Raw genomic sequence first — 21317 nt, 5'->3', positions numbered from 1 at the left:
TTAGACGACCTGAACGTTTTGCCAACAATTCATGGCTCTTGCATCATGACAATGCACCAGCTCACACGGCACTGTCTGTGAGGGAGTTTTTAGCCAGGAAACAAATAACTGTATTGGAACACCCTCCTTACTCACCTGATCTGGCTCCCAGTGACTTCTTTCTTTACCCAAAGATAAAGGGAATATTGAAAGGAAGACATTTTGACGACATTCAGAACATCAAGGGTAATACGATGACAGCTGTGATGACCATTCCAGAAAAAGAGTTCCAAAATTGCTTTGAAGGGTGCACTAGGTGCTGGCGTCAGTGCATAGCTTCCCAAGGGGGGTACTTCAAAGGTGATCATAGTGATATTCAGCAATGATGTATGTAGCACTTTTTCTGGGATGAGTACGTGGACTTAATTTTCAGACCTTGTAAGATTACTAATCCTATGCCTGAGGGCTCTACCCTCATCATGACTGAAGCACCTCCCAAAGGCCCTGCCTTCTAATACCATCATCTTGGGGGTTAGGACTTCAACATATGAACTTTGGGGGACCACAGTCAGATCATAGCACCTGCCTAAGTCAAGCCAAACCAAGGTGTGAGAGTAACTCACACCTTGGTTTTAGATGCTTTACACACATGAAGGGGGGAATGAAGGGCAAGTCAGAATACTAACTAACTAGCTAACTAGCTAACTAACTAACTAACTAACTAACTAACTAACTAACTAACTTCTTCAGCCCTAAGAGCCTCAATGGTCAGCGGCATCAGCGATCTGTATGTAAGAAACTGAAATGATTCCCAGGGGGAAACTGAGGCTGTTAAATCTTCTGAAAACTCTCTGTGAACACTAGTTCCAGTTGCTACAATACCTTTCCATAAAAAAAGACAATTTCACTCAATTTTTCAGTCTCAAGGTTATAATGATTTTCATCTCAGAGGAGGGGACGTACTCAGACATCATGAGTCCTTGATTTCAAACAAATTTGTCTTGCTTTCTGTGAATACTGACAAAGCTGCCATTGATGGAACCGAGGGCATCAAAGCCCAGAGCTCATCCCCAGGCCTGGGGAGATTCATCAGATGATGAATCAGCTTTGAGAAACGGGCTCTGTATGGAACACATCGGCTAGTCTCTTTAGGGTACACCCAGGATTTCATTATAAACCATCCATCCCATCTTGTGTAGAGACTTCCCTGCACAATTCACACACACAAAATGGCTGTGCTGTTTCACAAAAGACACACCATGAGTCGCAGAACTGCTGTGCTTGTACATGTCATAGCCTGGTGGCTGGGACACCTTGGAGAAGAGCACCCAATAAACAGGGAGCTGAGGGTGTTGTGTTTGTGTTAGGTGTGGGACCCATGCGGCATGCCAGCCCACTCATTATTCACAACGCCTGCATCTGGTGTCAGCGGGGAGGCTCTCCTGCCCCACCGACTAACTGAAATCCTTATGCATCTTTTACCTAGCTTTTTAACCTGCTCTAGTTTACTTCTGCAGCTGAGTGTGCAAAACAATTGCTGGTTTTACATATTCGCATGGCCTTGGTTCTGCTGAGCCCAGTGCCAGCCCCAGTCAGCCTCTGCAGACCTGAGTTTGACGGGACCTGAGAGCTTGCTTTCTCATTTTATACACGAGGATACGGTGGCCCAGAGACCTTGAGCACCTGGCCACGGTCCCAGCTACTTATTCTTAGAGTCAAGGCCAGACACCAACTATCACGGCTGGGTCTTGGGATCTTTTTACTCATCTATTCAACATTTGAGAAGCACTTAAGCCAGTTCTTTGAGGAACTGAGAATAGGGAGACGAAAGGAGGTTTCTGTCTCGATGAGTTCATGGTCTTGTTGCTATGATTACAAGAAGTGCTGGGAGTTAACATCTAAGGGAGAGAAGCGTTTGGATGCTGAGAGGAAGAGAGCCTTCCCACGGTTGCCATCCTCCACTGAATGCAACTGAAACCAAATCAGCACAAATCTGTGATTCACTAAATAAAACCACTGGAAAATAAGGTCAAAGCGACCAAGGCCAAGAGAACCAACACAAGCGTTTTTTTATCCTTCCTGAGAGGCGAGCTGAAGGGTGGCCCCCAGTGACAACTGCGGGACTCATGCCTGGGCCTTGTCCCTAACCCCAGCGCTGCCTGGGATGAATCACACACCAGAGAACAACGGGGCTATTTCTTAAGAGTCATTTGTCAATTTGACATCCCTGCCTAGAGTTATTTAGGGCTTTCTAAAGACACCCCTTCCCCTCCCTGCTGCAGGAAGCACCTGTGAGGCTGTTGAGCTGTGGTTTTGCTCAATAGCACTTTGATATCCCATAAGGCCATCAATTTCTCTTCTGTCCCTGCCTGTGTGGACTTTGGCTGACACAGAGATAGGGAAGCTCTGAGAGGACGATGATGACGAAGAGGCTGGTGAATTCCTCTGGAGGTGGGTTTCTTGCTGATGTCTGGGGGCGGAGAGGAGGTTGGGGCTCTTGCAGGCAAGGGCAGGCTGAGTCCTCAGCTGGCTGGCCTTGGCACGTAACTGTGATGCTCCCACGAGGCCACATCTCCCTCCTGAAGCCGAGCTATGCTCTTTGCCAGCTGCTTAGAGAGAAAGCAGGCCTGCATGACGAGTGTGACTGAAGTAAAATGGGTCTTCTGACTCAGGTAAAGGACTTAGGGAGAGGGAAACTGGAGAGGAATCAGAGGAGAAAAGCACAAATCATCAGAGGACTTGGTGAATGGACCTCTGCAAGCAGTTAGGGAAATCAGATTTGTTAAGTCTGGGGAAGGCCAGGATGATCTGAGAGCCAGCCTAACTACAGGAGAATTATTGTACAGGGGTTAGTGGCCATTTCCAATGAGAATCTGATGTGGGCTAAAGGGGCTTAAACTGCCGCCTGAGGGTTTTGTTCAGCGTAGGTTGGCCTGTCTGGGTTACTGCACTGTTCTTATTCCTGAGGTGGCGGGGCTCCTTGGAGATTTGCATGAATGAAATGACGTCCTCACTGCAGGAATGGTTTACAAAACGTCTTAATGGCACATGGGTGTCTCCCTTCACGCTGCCCAACAGCCCAGCTGACCCTTAGGCCTCAGTTAGTTTGGCGGAGTCAAGAATCATTCTCTTGACATCCTAAGACACTCCGTCTCTGCCTCTTCCAATCTATTTTGCATACTGAGGCCCCACTTATCTTCCTTACATCCATCTTGGGTCATGGCAATGTACTCTTCAAAAAACACTGATGCCTCATTCATTCATTCATTCAACAAATAATGAGCATCCACTGTGTGGAGCACCTATTATGTGCCTGTCACTATGCCAAGCTTTGTGCATATAATGTGGCACAAAATGCAGCAGAGTCTCAAGGAGGGCACTCTGTCTTCATATCCTTGTCCTGAAATTTTTCAAGGCACCCACCGTCAGGTTTTAACATGTCTTTCTGGCTTTATGTCGACTACAAAACCTTCTCTTCTCTCAGCCTAACCTGTTCACCATGCCCAACCCACCCTGGGCCTTGGATCTTGTCATTGCTGATGCATAGACTATCCTTATCCAAAGCCCATCTCTCCTTCTGAGCTAACAAGTCCCTCCCGCTCCTTTAGGGGGATTTCTGTGGCCACTTGTGGGGGCACCTCAGCCCCCACAGTGCTTACTTGGTGCTAGGTATTTTCCACCTGAGTACAGATTGTGCACCAGGCAGCCGCTGGGCTACAGTGACCACTTCTGCCCTCCCTCACTGTGGATAAGACCCGAGAGAGCCATGACCAAGGGGCCTGAGAGTTCCCAGGCTTAAAGGGCGTGGACTTCACTTGCCAGAGTGGAGAGTTATATGAGACACCTAGATGGAATCCAAATGTTTGCTCCTTCAAGTGTTTGCCTTGCAGCAGGCCTGTGGGTCATTAGAATAAGTTGATAAAGAGTGGGGGAGTGCGAGAATATCCTGGACAGTTTAAGGAAGGGACCAACCAGCTTCAGGTTGGGAGAGTTTCATTGGCTCATGGCCTCTCAGAGCCTAACGTACCTCAGGAGTGTCCTTGTCCAGCCTCACCCCTAATGTGAGACCCTCTACAAGACCCATCAGTGCCTGCTTTTTAGGGGTGTGAAGTTCTGGCCAGAGGTTGGACATCATTTAGACTCCCTTAGATCTTCTTTAATTCTTTGAGTCTATGATTTTCTGTGACTCCCAAATTTCATCTTTAATTTATTCTTGGTACTGGTGGGAAAATCAGGCCAGCTATCCCTCCTGACCTCTGCCTGGATGGTAGGGTGTTGACTGTTTTTATATCTTCACGTGGAGGGTCTGAGACCCCCTAGACCATGTGAAGGATTTAACCCTCCCTCATGGGACTGTGAGGACAGGAGGACGATCTGAGGAAGAAGTCATCTGCCAGTAGACTCGGTGGCTTCACAGAGCATTCTTGTCCTCATGTGTAGCGGCTGTGGTTTAATCTGGTAAACCACTTCTTCTGTAAAACAGACCCTGTCCCCCTGGCCACATGGCACATGTGAGCCAGGTGGGCCAGTCACATATCTCACAAGCTTAGCCACAGTGAAGGGGCCAATCAGCGCGGCTCTTGGGGATTTCTTTCCAATCCACAAGGTGGGGGATCTGGTCTGAGAAAATGGCATCAGGGAAGAGCAAAAAGGAGAGAGAGTGATCGAGGGGGGCTCCCGATCACGCTGACTCTTTATACGGTAAAGCTGGTGTGGAATGTGTTTCTTCCATTTGTAACCCATGAGTCCAGAATAAGTCAGCAACTTTCTCAAATTTCCTGTTTTCCAGACACTGTGAAAAGTGAACTAAAGATCAGAAACTATTAGTCTCAGAGTCCAACCTGTCCATGATGGTTTGGGGAAGAATCAGGAGAAAGAAAGGATGGGGAATAATGCAGATGAGAAGTGCAATGGTCTTTCGTGTGAGGTCCTGTGTGATGAGACCCATAGGTGATTAATGGGGTCCTGCTACCTGTGTTCCTTTTATGCCATAGCTTGGCTAAAATAAATCATGGCCCCCAACTTGTACAGACTCAGGCCAACCTTGGGGCGCCAAAGTGAGTGTGGTTCCATTGTGTGGACTTGGTGCTACGTGTTTGGTAAAAACCAGGAGTTTAGCGAGTACTCAGTGGATCCCCAATGTTTGGCAGCCAAGGGGAAAGAAAGGAAGAAAAATAGAAGTAGGGTCAGGACGTGAGGAACATAGAGAACTACGGAGCGCGAGCTATGACTCCACCAACAAAATGCTGACGGAACATCTCCTATGTGTGAGACGCTGTGCTAGTTTCAACCTGTCATTTCAAAGCAACAAGCAGAAACCTTATTTGTGACGACAGACGCGAAGAGCTAGGTGTGTCTAGTGTAAGAAAAATGCACACCCAGGTACGAAAGGCAAGTAGCAGAGACAATTACTCATGATTGCTGTTGAGGAAGGAACACGGGTGAATGAACACACTTTCCAATTAGAAGTTAACACCTATGGAAAAATGATTTTATGATATTCATTTAAAGCCTGGAACAGTGCCCACAAAGAGGCCGTAGCGTCTCCCTTGGATGGAGGCTCTGGAGAACAGTTTAGACGGCCTCATGGCTGCTTCACAAGCTTGATTATAGGCCTGCGTCTCTGCCCGTCACATCTGCTTTTCAGTAACACTATGGGGGGAGGCACTTTATCCCGTTGGACCCTTAAACATAATCTGTCCAAAGCTTTTGCATTTCTTTTTTTCCTAGCAGAGTTAGTTTTTCATGTTTGTTTTGGGAAGCGAAGGCATAATATATATATTTTTTTTCTGCCCCCCTCCCCCCGCCCTAGTAAACAGTTGAACAAAATGTATACAACTTGGTCCAAACTTTTTAAATGCTTCCAGATTTGGGTCGAGTGTTTATGTAGCTTTTAGAAAGTCAGAATGGATCTGAACGGTCAGAGGGTACCTGAACTTTTGACTCTTCCCCTCAGCTCACACGCTGGGAAAACCGGCCATTCTTCAGCCATATCTTGCTCACAGAGCCTTTCCCCTCCTGCAGACTGTGCCACTGCCTGCAAGCTGAAAAACACCCCAGGGAACCATCGCACCATTGTGAAAGGGCTAATCGCCACATACCACTTGGTTTTCCTTCCTGGCCTGCATCACAGGCCATAGCCTGTGGTTCCCACATTGTTTCTGTCATCATCCCAACCAAGCATAACTCTTGATCTTGAGTCTGGGCAGGACAGCCCGTATCAGCACAAACTCTTATGTAAGTGGCTGTGGGGAGAGCTGGCAATAAACAAACATTTTTTTAGCTCTTGTTTTCTCTGCAGCCTTTTTTTCTCTGAGGCCGCTGCTGTGCTCCTGTGACAGGATGGCAAGTTCCCAGCTTAGAAATGTCTTGCGCTGCATTTCTAGATTCTAAAATAGAGCGATGTGGACCCAAGTGTTCAAAGGAACTAAATTAATGAGAACGGGGACATGAGGATGGATTTCTCTATAAGGGGATGTGAGGTAGCATTTCAAAAGTGTGTCCTCACATCTGTGCTGCTGGTCACTCTTGGTAAATTACACGGTCACTTCAGAGCAAGGGGTGTGGGGACCAGTCGGTGACAGCAGCTAACTAACCTGGGAATGGAGAAGTGACTTCGTGGCCACCAAGTCCTTTCTCCCAGTGTCAAAGTCAGGTTCACTGTATGTACAAACTACATACTATGAGAACAATGGGACTGAGTATTTGTAGACTCCATGTTTCCTTGGGCCACTCCATCTCAGAAACTCAGAGGAGGAAGAGTTTACGATGGCACCCTCACAACACTGCCTTTAACTCCCTTACTGAATGTAGTAGAAATCCCACTGAAGTAGGCAGTCCCGGGCTTCCTCTCAGGGACAGTCAGACAGGTCTGACAGGCTCCCATTCCCTGGGGATGACCCTGGAGGCTAAAGCTGTTGCTCCTGTGACAGACAGATGGCATCTGTGAGGCTACCTGGCATCGGCTGCTGGTCTGAGCAGTCAGTTCTCCCTCCCCTGTGATGGTCTCCATTTGAGGCCCCCACCAGAATGAACCTGAGCTCTCAGCCCTTCAGCAGCTGTCAGCTTCTCTGGGGGTACTCGCTGTGAGAAAGCCAGGCCTATTTCTCTGTATCTCTGAGTAACTCAGATCATTTGCCTATGAGTTACCGAGTGCATTTGTTATTTTGGAGAGTTTCTGTTGGTTTTCCTTGAGTCTACTGAGACCCCTGAGAGAGGACACACTGCCTCTGCCCAGTCACGTGGCTGCACGTTCAGGAAAGCTCCACTCTGCTCGCTGGCAAGGCTGAGTCGGGGGCTGTGCTAATCCCACCTCTCTATCATCGTCTGTTAGCATCCAGAGAACTAGGACAGAGCCACTGGGAAGGGAAGCGGCTCGCCCATGGCCACTTGGCTAGTCCTTGGCCACGTGGAGCTAGGATCGGCTACAAAATTTGTGGGGCGCAGAGCAAAATCAAAGTGCGGGGCCCCTTTCAAAACCATAGGAAGAATCTGAAGATGGCAACAGCTAAGCATTAAACTAAACGTAGGCCCTATGCAAATGCACAGGTTGCATGGTGTCTATAGTTTCCAGAGTGGAGTGGCTGGAAGAGGTTAAGTACTTATGAGGGCCACATAAGAAAGTCTAACAGAGATGCTTCTAGCTGGGTACTCTAACGGAGCAGTGCCTCATGGGATAATTATAAATAACAGACATAATTCTAAATACGTCCTACATTAAACCATTTCGTACACATACATATAAATAATTTACAGCTATTAAATCATGAACCCTCACAACACCCACACTAGGCAGGCACTATTATCTCCCCACCCCCCTTTACAGACGAGGAAACTGAGGCACAAGAGAATTTAAGAAAAAAATTGATTTCGAGTTTGGGTCTCAGCTTTCTGATAAGGAACCTCTATTTTTCAAGTCTACCTGGAACTTTCTAGACCTGGAGGGACTGAGTCATGCTAAATCCACAGATAATTGTTTTATACACCACAAAACAAATGTATTCCTGTGCCACGGAAGGCACTACCATTCCAGTAACTGGAACATTTGTTTCCGTGATCCTCGACATTCCATTGGGTATTAAGGTGCCTGGGGTGATTAAAGTCACAATCAGAGCGTTTCTCGGTGAGCACAGAATCCAAACAAAGCTAATTGCATGATCTCATGGGAGACGCCAACAAGACTAACGCAGAATCTGGGAGGGCCCCCTCCTTGTGCTTTAATGCATGTCTTCCTGGTGGCTGCAGTGCTCCTGTCTGCTGGACACTGGGTCATTCCTACCTCCTCATGCCAGGTCAGTTACGCGACAGCTGAGTGGGTTGTCCCTTTCTTTACATTGGTGAGTTCTGGTCAGGGATTCCATCCCAAACATCAGGATCCCATGGTGGCTTATTTACAAACCAACTTCGAGGATGTTTGAGCCACAGAACGCCTGTTGATTTTGACCAGTTCCCACTTCCAAGGGCAAATGGAGTCTGAGCCTCTGTGTGCTGCCTGAATTTAGCAGCATTTAAGTAGCTCTGAGAGGAGGGGATGTTAAAATGAAATTATGTTTGTTCTGTTGTGAAGGTAGGATAAAGATGCCAGGCTGGCCCACTGGAGGTAAATTAACTCTAAAAGCGCCACCCAAGTGGCATTAAATAATTCAACAACGAAACTGCACTTGGATGGGTTTCAAATGGGACTGAGGAAGTAGCCATAAACTAAATGAGTTTTGCATCAACAGAGAAGTAGTTTTGTGTTTTGTTTGGTTTGTAACCTTCCACTTGAAAGTTGTCTTCTCCCTGCCAAAAGTCAGGGTGATTCATGAAACCATCTTCTGATACAAAGAGAAAGTGCTCTCAGAAGCTGAGCGCAATTGAAAGAGTGGCATGATTGGGTTACGGAGAGGACAACGGTGACGCGGAGGAGGATGACATCTAACTTTAAACATATTTCACTCACTATAGGAAAATATTCATTTTTAACAACCCTATGAGATTATTCTCATTTTACTGGGAGAAAATGGATTTTGGACCAGCAATGGTTCTAGAGAAAGAGGAGATGAGTCTTAAACTCTGAACTTCATGTTAAAAATTGGCTGAAATTGGAAACTTCTTGCAGATGGGAGATATGGTTCCAGGTAGAAGCTGGATACTGGTGGGGCACACGGGGGAGCACCAGAGACCACAAAGAGCCACGTGATGGAGGTGCAAGAGGGACCTGAAAGGACAAGGGGTTTCTTTGGGTTAAGCACACCTGGATATAGAGTTCTCCTCTGGTCCCTTGCTGAGAAGGGATTTAAAAGCACCAGAGTCATCTACTCCCTAGTTCGGTGCGGACAGTAATTGTAACTGATTATAAGTGTTTGTGCTCAAGTTAACTGCGAGCAGATCAGTTAGATGTCGTTGAATGACGTGGATTCCGCCTTTCTTTCCTAATTGTTTTTTCTCCATCGTAAGCTTGTGGGAGGCGGGAGGCAGCTGGTCAGCCCATGGTCATTAACCTTCTCCTCCTCCCTGGCAGGTGGTTTCATCACATCCATTTGTAAAGGAGGAAATGGTGGCTCAGAGGTACTCGGTAATTTTCATAGCTAGGTGATTCACAGGGAAGGCCTTCAGATCTGGGTTTCGGATCTCTCCTGGAGTGTCCCCTGTGGGTTAGCAGGCAAAAGGTGGCCCTCAGATGCAAGCAGTCAGCTAGGCTTATTCCAGTCTGCAGCCTGCCTCCCGGGGAAAGCTGCCGGTAGCCGCCCCCTGCACGCCCACCTCAGGGTCAGGCCTTCTTCAGCTCATCCATCGCTTTGCTCACTGATGTGTGGTAACTGAGAAAAGCAAGAACATGGCTTGGGATTTCCTTATCTCCTTTTTTATGTTCAAATCAGCTCTTTGAAAGCGAAGTCAAGCTACAATGATAGTAACAACACTAGTCATTTATCACTAAAGCAGGGAGTCAGATAGTGCTTCTATAGCATCTACTATGGGACAGGTACTATTTTAAGCATGTGACATTCATTTAGTTGGCCCCATGTGTTCATAAAGCAGTTTCTCTGTGTGTGTGTGCGTCTGTGTGTCTGTGTGTGTGTGTGGCAATGGATGCTAGAATTTGTTTTATCTGACTCTAGTCTTTAAACTTTTCAAAATGAATTTGAGCAGGGCCTGACCTCCCTAGAATCTGATTCTTGCTTGTGGCTGTGAAAATGGTCCCACGCTAAAGCCTGCCTTTCTGGCAAAGCGAGGGGCCAGGCTGGATAAGAAAGCCAAGGTCTGAGGCCCTCCCTGGATTTCCCCAGGCCTCATCTCCCTGCGAGTGTTTCTCAGAATCTCCGGTTGCTTCCTGCCTTCCTCTTCTTTTGCTATTTCCCCTGCCACCACAAGTCTTTCTTTGTCATCATGGAGAGCCACATGCTAATTACCATGTGCACCAACACCTCACCCTCCTCTGGCTCTGAGGACCAAGGCCCCATCTCTTGGGATCCTCTACACTTCCCTGCTTCCTGGGAGGGCAGAGGCTGCTCACACACCCGGTGCCTGCAGAGCAGAGGCACATGCCCATAGTCAGCAGGAGAATTTGGCTCTGGGGGTCCAAAGACACTTCAAAGCCCAGCCCTGTGCAGTAATTCCCCTCATAAATCTCAGCTTTAACTGCACATTATTTAGACTATCCGGTTTTACTTCCTTCTCCTTTCCCATCAGCTGCAAAGGATTTGAGATTTAAGAGAAACATTGAGCCTGAATTAAGCAGCATCCTTAACTTGATCATCTTTAAATCTCCCATTTCACAGGCGTGGAGAATCTCAGGAGTGGGGAGAGGTGGAGGCGGGGTGCGGGTGGTATGTCTCTGAGACAGGGACCAGAAGATATCTACAGATACAAAGGCATTTGCAAAGCCCAATTTGCTATGGACTTTATAACACTGAAGGTGGTTTGGCCCAAGGGAAACACAAAACAAGAGGCCAGCCCACCTCATTGTGACGCTACTGCCCTTAATAATTGTCCTGGGTGGTACACCTCCAGAATTTTGAAACAGGAAATAAACAAGATTCCAGGGGTGACAGCAAGACAGTAATGACCGTTTGGGGTCACAGCTGCAGCCGCTTTCTGTGATTAGGCCTCTGTCCCTCCCCTTGGCTACCTGGCAGTGAGTCTAGGATGCTATTTGATCTCTAAGGCTTTTCTTCCACCCAATTCAAGTAGCTGCTTGCAGGCTGCTTCTGGCCTAGCACACAAACAAACTTTAAATGACAAAGGAAAACACTGGCAGCATATTCCAGGGCAGGCCTGAGGCGGGGATTTCCTAGAGTTGGTTAAGAGAGGCAACCAGATCTCTCCACCAGGTAGGGTGGAGCCAGGACTCAGGTGGAAAAGCCATGAGTCAGGCCTGGAGAATTTCAGTTTCAACACCCACTCTGCAAGAGGCTGTTTAATTATACCTGTTATCACCAATGAAAAGGTCACCCACTCTATAGCAAATAATTAATTGCTGGCAGCTTCACATACTGTTCTGCTTCTAACCCCTTTACACTTCTGGTGAATTTTTGTAGGAAAACCACGATGTGCTTCATTTTGTTTTATGGGATGGCAGCCACAGTCCGTGGTCATTTGGTGAGCTGGCTCCGTTTGATGGATCCTTTGTAAACAACTCTGTGTAGGATTGAAGGGTATGGGTGGGCAGCAATTAGTAGTTCAAACTCTGGTGTAAGTTGTCTCACCCATGTCAGAGGTTCACTGAATGATTGGAAACCAGAATAATCACTGTGGTCTGAGCAGGAAAGCATGTGGGTTTCTAGAGAGAGCTTTCATTCACGACACACCGCCATGACTTCACTCAGGGTCTCCCTGCTCCCAACTTCCTGTCCTTAGTCCTCAGAGTGACCCAGAAGGTCAGGGAGTCCCCTCTTAGGACTTGTCAGCTTTTATCCCCAAGAAGATGCCTTAGTCAAGAGTCACGCTTAGCCCTGTCACACTTGTGGCTTTCCTTGCTATCATTGTGGACGGAAAAGGGGCCACAGGTTAAACCTGACAAGCTCAGGAGACTGAAAATAACCACAGAGGATGGCGTGAACATAAAAATTTGTAACTAAGGTGAGCCATGGTGGGAAGTCACATCTAGCCTGTAGCTTCCTTGACAAAGGTCAGTCTTTACCTTAAGTGAGCCTGTCTCATTGCATTTTGCATCTAAGATAACATGCCTTTGGAAAGTCACTAATCCCTTTTTCCAGACCAGAGCAGGAAATTACAGAATCCCTTATCATTCTTGTCCTCCAGTTACCATCTCTATGTGCTGTAAAAAGTGAACTATTAACTATCCCGTACCCACCTATTTGAAAGAAGTACCTGTCTCTCCAATTTACTTTTATCCAATCCCAGAGATTTCCCCGCTTTGCTCTCTCCCACCCCTTTAATCTGCCACCCATGGATTCCATGTAACCCTCCTCCTTGGATTGTACGTACAAAATAAGCTGCAAACTGCCATCTTATGGAGCATTTTCTCAGTTTGTTGAGATTTTGCTTCCCAGCAATTGTTGTCAGTTTGGCCCAAATAAACTGTTATAAGCTTTCTCTTAGGCTGGATGTTTTTTCATTGACACCATGACGACAAAGAAAAGAGGAGAGTTGCCAGATTTGACCTATAACTCACCATCACAATTTAACCCTTTCATTTCCCTCAAGAGTCCAATTTGTTGGAGATGATTTTTAGGAGGGGTGAGGGGAATGGCGGATTGGTGGAAGGAGGGAGTATCGAAATGTGTTTTTATAATTTCTTCACCTTTTTTCCTACCTTTTTTTCTACATGGGACTCATTTAATGTCTATCATAAGCTCCTTAGTAACCGAAAGCACATCATCTACACCTGTATCCAGAGGTGATCCAGTTTACTGGGGCCTGAGGCTCAACAACTCTGGGGGCCGCACGTAAGAAAATTAAATATTTGTCCTAAATAAGGATAGAAATAAAAATAAATTGGAAAATTATAATGCTGACAAACACCACAAAAATTCAGAAAAATAACATGCTGTTTTTATGAACTAACTGCCTGATATACCTCTGTAATACTGTTTTCCCCACACTGTTTTGACTACTTACTCCCTGATCACCTCTTCATATGAGAATAACTTTATTGAAACACAGTAGAAGAAGAATGCAGTCATTCCTCTAACATGGAAAAGATCAACAACTTTTAAAAATTTAAATTAACAGTTGGGATGCATAAACATGTGTCCCACATGGGGACATATGTGCTATTTATAGCACCTGTACACTAAAATCTAAAAGACATTAATGAAAAAAACTAAGAAGACAGAAATAAGCGAAAAGACAGTCCATGCTCAAGGATTGGAAGAATGAACATTGTTAAAATATTTATGCCACCCAAAGCAATGTACAGATTCAATGCAGTCCCTATCAAAATTCCAATAGTATTCTTTGTGGAAATAGAACAATCCTAAAGTTTATATGGAACCACAAAGACCCTGAATAGCCAAAATAATCTTGACAAAGAAAAACAAAGCTGAAGGCATCACACTCCCTGATGTCAAACTGTATTACAAATCTCTAATAGTCAAGCCAGTATGGTATTGTCATAAAAACAGACACATAGATCAATGGAACAGAATAGAGAGCCAAGAAATAAATCCATGCATATAGAGTTAATTTATGACAAAGGAGTCAAGAATATACAATGGAGAAAGGACAGCCTCTTCAACAAATAGTGTTGGGAAAATTGGACAGTCACATGCAAAAGAATGAAACTGGACCTCTATTTAATACCATACACAAAATTTAACTCAAAATGGATTAAAGACCTCAATATAAAACCCAAAACATTAAAACCCCTAGAAGAAAACATAGTCTGTATACTCCTTGACATAGGCCTTGGTGATAATTTTTAAAATCTGACACAAAAAGCAAAAACAACAAAAGGAAAAATCAACAGGTAGAACTACCTCAAACTAACTAGCTCTGCACAGTGAAAGAAGCCATCAACAAAATGAAACTGCAAAATACTGAATAGGAGACGATAATTGCAAATCATATATCTGATAAGGGGGCCAATATTCAAAATATACAAAGAAGCCATACAACTCAACAGCAAAAAATCAGTTTGATTAAACAATGGGCAGAAGGTCTAAATAGACATTTTTCCAAAGACATACAGATGACCAACAGGTACATGAAAAGATGCTCATTATCACTAATCATCAAGGAAATGCAAATCAAAACCACAATGAGACACCACTTCACATCTGTTAGAACGGCTTTTACCAAAAAGACAAGAAATAACAATTGTTGGCAAGGATGTAGAGAAAAGGGAACACTTGGTTCACTGTTGGTAACAATGTAAATTGGTGCAGCCACTATGGAAAAACAGGATAGAAGTTCCTAAAATATTAAAAATAGAAAGGCCATATGATCCAGCATTTGTACTTGTGGGTATTTAGCTGAAGAAAGTGAAAATACTAACTGAAAAAGATATACACACCCCCATGTTTATTGCAGCATGATATACAATGGCCAAGATATGGAAACAAGTGTACATCAATGCATGAATGGAGAAATAAAATGTGATATATACAGAGGGTGCCAAAAGAATGTATACACATTTTAAGAAAGGAAAAAACTGTATTAAAATTGTAATACTCAAAATATACTGATAATGAAAGATGACTACAAGTCATGTATATACATTTTTTGGGCACCCTTGGTATATAATGGAATATTATTCAGCCATAAAAAAGAATGAAATCTTGCCATTTGTGACAACACGAATGGATCTTGAGGGCATTAAGCTAAGTGAAATAAGTCAGAGACAGACAAATAGTGATGATCCTACTTATATGTGGAATCTAAAACCAAAGCAAAAACAAAAAAAACAAAAACAAAAACAAAATCCAAGCTCATAGAAACAGAAAACAGATGGGTGGTTGCCAGAGGTTGCAGGGTAGAGGGTGGGAAAAACAGGAGAAGGGGGTCAAAAGGTACAAACTTCCAATTATAAAATAAGTCACAAAGATGTAATATACAGCATGGCGCCTATAGTTAATGATACTGTATTGCATTTTTGAAAGTTGTTAAGAGAGTAGATTTTAGAAGCTCTCATCAGAAGGAAAAAATTTTTATAACTACCTAAGGTGGTGGATATTAACTAGACTTATTGTGGTCATCATTTCGGAATGTATACAAATATCAAATTATTATATTGTATGCCTGAAACTAATATAATATTACATGTCAATTACAAAAATAAAAGACTGTAACTCACAGGAAGAAATACATTGTGACCCAGGACACCCATAAGAGTTTTATACAACAATACTTATTATTACTATGAGCAAGTAACTCTGATATAGAGAGGATGCTACACCATTATTAGAGTTATGGCTATAAAAGTTTTAAGAAAATAGGAAAATGATGATTTTATTGTGTTGAAAAGCAAGAAGTTTGAACTGAGCTCTTTCCCATGGCAATTACCCTGAGCATTATGCATGAAAACCCATTTTTGTGTAGAAATGTTGTTTTTCTAATAGAAAGGAAACCTAATACTCCATTTAAAATCCAAAGAAAACCCAGGTTCTGGCCTCCACAATGCTTCTGACAGACTATAGAATCTATAAAAGGGGTGTGAGGAAAATACGTTGCTTCCACCAGGAATTCTGGTGGAAGAGAGAATGACATTATTTGCAGTACTTTCCAAGGACCAGTTCTATATAAATATAAGGTGTTATTCTATCTGCCTTTCATAATTAGAAAGAAAAAAAATATTATGAAATATTTTCTTTATGAAAGAGTAAGACTACAAACCCTGAGTAACTGCTACCACAGACATTCAATAGACCATGGAAGTCAAACTCAAATGGTAGCCTATTTTCCTGTCTCAAATTCTTTTCCTTGGTTGAAAAAAAACTTGTCTTAAATCTACAGGCTGCAGTGGAAGTGAAGGAGCCAGTCTCTGCTGAGACATCCCCTTTTCTGAAGCCTTGAATGGAAAGTTTTATGAAACGCAAGATATAATAAAGTTAATAAGAATGTGGGAGGGCGGTCTTGAAGACTCCAATTTTGCCTGAAGACCTCACAGTTTTTTGCAGTATAGTCTAGCGGGTTATACATTACTTTGCCAATTGGTCCCAGAAGTTGGTCAGCTGTTTTGATATCTCTCTGAGGATTTATCTTTTGTTGCTCACAGCGCAGACACTTTGTAAGACTGCAATTTCTTGGGCTTCAATTACCTGTGAAATTTCTTTTGGAAAGGTTAAAGTAAGTACCAATGGCACCATTATCTTGCTTTTTCCACCCAGGTACATTAGTGTTTCATGCCTCAGTGGATATGGAAAGAAATTATGGAAGGTGGAAGAGGGAGATTTTAAGCAGATCTGAGGCAAAAAAAAAAAAAATGGGGTAGGGTAGCAACAGGGAGGATGTGTACAGTGAGGTGTTTCTTATTCCAGAAAGATGACAGAGTGAAACGTCATCACTATCGCCAGAACCCTCTAGCTTTCAAATTCCCAGGTACTCTTGTTAGTAATAATAATAATAATAACAATAATAATGCTTATAATGAAAACAATAATAGCTGGAGTAAACGTTTAGTGATGTCTAAGTGAGTTCTGGACACGGTACCAAGCATTTTATGTGTATTACTTCATTGAATCCTCACAATAACCCAAGAGGTAAATTGTATTATTATAACAGTTTTGCTTATAGGGTTAGTAACTTGCCCCCAAACCAACACTAACAATTGGCACTGCAAGGATTAGACTTTGAGTCAAGTGGAATCCCCAGTCTCTTAGCCATTATGCTGTCTGCCTTCTTGGTGCCCGTAGGATGTCCACAGTGAAAGTATCTATGCTTCCCAGCACAGGTGTCACGGGTAATCAGCGCTAATGCACCACTAATGGCGACGTAGCCTCTCCTGTTGACACCTCTGTCTTACTTAAGAAATAATGCTCTTTCCAAAATCCTAATGTACTAGATCTAAGGCACTGTGACAACATTTCTTTTTGCTTCTTACAAATTTGCCAGTTTACAATATTCCTTAAGTGATCATATACAGTCACGGTGATTGGTCCAGACTTGGGCATGAGAGCTGGACCAATCAGAGTCCTTCTCTGAGACTTTGTTAACTGAAGGTAGCAAGAACACTCTTTAGTTACATGAGCCAGTAAGTCATTTTTCTTTTTTTTGGTCTTATTTCATGTTGAGTTTCTGGAAAAGTTCTGATCCATATAACCTTATTGACAACTCTTCTCAATTTTTGTTTTATCATAGGCCTCAGTACCCTTTAGCTATAGGAGAATTTGGTTTTGTTCTAATAAACACCAAGAAGTTCATTTGAGACTAAATGGAAAATGAGAGAAAGATGGGGAATGGGTACCGAGAGGGAAACACCCTCATGTTTGAGGACATAGTGTTGGACTGTTGGGAGACACAGTTCCATGGGAAGTCACAATATCTCTTCCAAATTATTTGTTTAAATATGGTAAGAAATTTGCACAAAGAGGAGGTGCTAGAGGAGATGCTGTCTTGACTAATGTGGCAGAGTCCTGAGGATTTTCTGGATCTAATCTCTACTTTTTTGTGCCAAGTTTGAGGACTCATCATACTTTAGGCTTCATAAAATGTTTCTCCTGTGGGTGCTTCTGTTTCTGTAAAAATTCTGGGGCTGCGTGTTTTGCTAGGGGAACCTTTCTCCATTGTGTACATCTTTGTCCCCACAGGACATATAAGAAAAAAATATATCAGTTTGTGTTTCTATCTAAAGGGAGGTTTGTGCTAAACACAAAAATCTAGCTACAAATAAATTATGTTCTGATCTTGAAGGATAAAATAAACACAAAGCAATGCAGAGCTCTGTTTTGCCAGGGCGAAATGGAACATGACGTCCAGAAGTTTCCAATTGAGTTCCCAAATTAGAATAAATCTTGGCAAAATGCATACTCGTGTCCCAATAGGAAGCTTATCATTTGAACTCGGCACTGGTTACTCCACGCCTTACTTATTCCAGTAGCTCCCAGGAGGCCTGGGGACCTGACTCCATGTGCTCTGGAGCTGCCCCAGGCCTGCTGGGTTTAGCTCGGCCTCACTCACTTAGGTTGGAAAAAGCATCAACACCCACTTCCAACCCCATTTCTTCTAGAAAGGCCAGCTGTTGCTGCTGGATGTGAGCGTTGGGCGGTTGTCACTGCCTAGTCTCACAGCTGTGGCCTTCTGAGAAGCACTTGGTGGTAGGTGATGGATCCGAGCCTTTTGGCTGAGCTCTGGGTTACTACGGAAGTCTCTGGTTTATACATTCTATGAGGTAGTTCATTCCTAGATTAGAGGCTTTCTTGGACAGGTGGTCTGGTTCAAGTGTGTGACTTCCTATCAGGAGGTTTTAAATTAAATATGTCCGTATGGTTGCTCATTAGCGTTAGGTAAGGGTAAATACTTGCTGAGTTACCTTCCAGGGACCTGGGGGCCAAACTTCATCACCAAAATGGACTTGCAAAGCTACCTTCTTTGTTCCTGGGGCCTCTCGGCACAGGATTCCACCTTATCTCCTTGTACTCAAGGACCACAGTATAGACACTTCCATCACCCAATGTCCGCTTTGCCCCTTAACACGCTGTGCTCATTCTAACCTTAAGACTTCAGCTCATGCCACGTTCCCTTTTGGGATGTTTCCTTCCACTATGCTCTACGAACGCTGTTCGTCCCTCCAGCCCATCTCACATGTTACATCCTGGGTGAGGCATCCCTGCCAACAACGCCAGCCCACTTAGATTGCTTGCTTCTCTCTTTCATCATGGCCTACATCACACAATTACTGCTCCATGGATGTTTGGTCTTTATCTTTTTCTGCAGTTGTGTCCCACACTTGTACCAATGTATTTTGAATTAAGAGCACATATTTCAGACTTTCTTTTTTTAATATATCTTGCAACTTGAAATACAGGTACTTGGAATGTGCTAAAAGTTGAATGTAAATCTAAAAAAAGATCAGCAAAATCTTTACACTAAAAACCACAGAACATTACTGAGATAAATTAAAGAAGGCCTAAATAAATGAAGGTTGAGATCATGCTCGTGGATTGTAAGACTTGATATTATAATACAGAAGCATATTTTCAGGAGCACGGGAAAAGTGAGGGTTTTACAAACGGCGTTCATAAATTTTATGATGTACTAAACATTAAATGGGTGTTAGGTGACATTAAAAATAAGAACTTGTGTTTATCAAAGACACCATTAAAAGAGTGAAAAATGAAACCATGCCTTAGAAGAAAATATTAGCAAATTATACTTGTGAAAAAGGATTTATATCCAAAACCCAAATAAAGATATCCAACAAATTAATAATAATAAAAAAAAAGATAGGCATCTCAACAGAAAAAAATGTGCAAAAAACTGAATGAGGTACTTTACAAAAGAGGAAATCCAAATGGCTAAAGAACATATGAAAAGATGTGCAACTTTATTCGTCACCAGGAAAATGCAAATTAAAATCATGAGCTTCAGAAACATGACATATCATGAAAAATGACATTCAGTACCAAGTGTTGGTGAGGAGTTAGACTATTTGGAATTCTTGCACACTGTTATTAAACAATGTTAATGTGCAGGTGGTACAACCACTTTTCAAGTCTATTTAGCAGAATCTACTAAATCTGAACGTATGAGCTAGCACGTCGGCTCCTAGGTATAAATGAGTACATGTGCTCATCAAAAGACATGTAGGAAGATATTTACAGCAGCACTGTGTATAACGACCCAAAGTGGAAACAACCCAAACCTTCACCACCAGCAGAGCGAATAAATACATGTGTATTGATGCAATGAAATCCTTTCAGCAAAGAGAATGAGCAAACTATTGCTACATGGAATGATCAGGATAAATTTCAGACATACTATTGAGCAAAAGAAGTCAGACACAAAGAGTATATATTGTAGACTGCCATTTCTTTAAAGTTCAGAAAGAGGCAAAGTTAATCAGTGCTAACCAGGAAGGCTTTTAAGATGCATTAGTTCTGTTTCTTCATCTGGGTTGTGGTAACAAGAGTTTGGCCTTTTTGTGCAAACTCACTGAACTGTACACTTATGACTAGTGTAGTTTTCTGCATGTATGAAGTATTTGTTTAAAAGCAAAAGGTTACGTCCTAGGAGGATGAACTGTCCCTCATTAGGGATTTTTACCCAGTGTTTCACTTCTGCTCATAAGCTCAGGAGTGGAACAATGAGGAAAATTTGATTAAACGAACAGACACATAAATCCACTTTCACACCTCATCTTGACCTTGGAAAGGATACAACACTGGTTTGAGTCACTCAGCTCCTCCTGCTTCAACAAATGGACTCATAAAACCAGTTTATAGATGTCGTTTCCCTTTGCTTTTAACAAAGCATCTTTATTAATAACACTCGCATCCTCATAATCTCTCCACATAGCTCCCCTCCTGGCTTAGAATCTCCTAAATCCCTCTCCTGACCGTGACCTTGCTGTGTCTTGCATTATAACTGTGTGTATTCTTTTCTTATTTCTCCGCCCAGACCTCCCAAGGGCAAAATAACCCTGGGCTGCTCAGTTCAATACACAGGAGAGAGGAGAGAGGCTGGATTTGTAAAAATATTGAATTTAATTGGATTAACAGCAAAGCTCAGGGTTACAAACTAAGTAGGTGGCTTCAGCTACACGTGGGTAGGGCTCAGATTGTCCTCGTTGTGAGTGGGGTGGAAGGCCATCCCTCCCACCAAACCCCAGCCAGGTGCTGAGGTGTCTTTGATCAAGTTTGCAAGAACACAAGCTTGATTTCCCAAGGTTGGTCTTGGCCACTCGCATTGGTTTATGACATTCCAACCAGAACATTCTTAAATGTTGGAGGCAAATTAGAAAACATAGTCTCCTTTTCTTCATGTAAATTCTATCAATTACACCAACGTGAGATGACACAACACTGTATTTGAGATCTGGAACTCCTGAATTGAAAATGTTTCTAGTTTTGCTGTTATTAACTCTGGAATGTCGGTGGTGAGGATGGGGGAGGGGCACTTAGCACCTGTTTGCAAATCTTTCCCCAACGCACAGGATTATGGGGGGATTCATCCATACACACGTGCATTCAGTTTTCACATTTCAACATTCAACATTTGTTCAAAGCACTCCAGGTGTCAGCCACTCTGTCGGCTCTGGGGACTCACAAAAGGCTCGCAGTCCAGTTGGTAAGAAAAACGTTCAGTATTTCTCAACCTATTTTTCATTACTGGCCTCTTTGACGTTTTTTCCTAACCTCACTCCCTCCATCCCTCCCTCCACGAAATTTTAATGCCACAGATATTCATATATATATATATATATATATATATATATATATATATATATATATATATAT

General features: G+C 43.3%; 1 long non-coding RNA gene across 1 annotated transcript in view; it reads left to right on the top strand.

Annotated features, from left to right (window-relative positions):
- Positions 1-2339: 2339 nt before the first annotated feature.
- The window catches only part of LOC109386802 (uncharacterized), a 40649-nt gene continuing 21671 nt past the window's right edge, over positions 2340-21317 (top strand). Inside the window, exon 1 of the long non-coding RNA XR_002124848.1 lies at positions 2340-2430. This is a non-coding gene — a long non-coding RNA (uncharacterized LOC109386802). The remainder of the gene's footprint in view (positions 2431-21317) is intronic.

This window comes from Hipposideros armiger, unplaced genomic scaffold (assembly GCF_001890085.2).
Source record: "Hipposideros armiger isolate ML-2016 unplaced genomic scaffold, ASM189008v1 scaffold_139, whole genome shotgun sequence".
NCBI lineage: Eukaryota > Metazoa > Chordata > Mammalia > Chiroptera > Hipposideridae > Hipposideros > Hipposideros armiger.
This window is presented reverse-complemented; position numbering and strand designations above follow the sequence as displayed.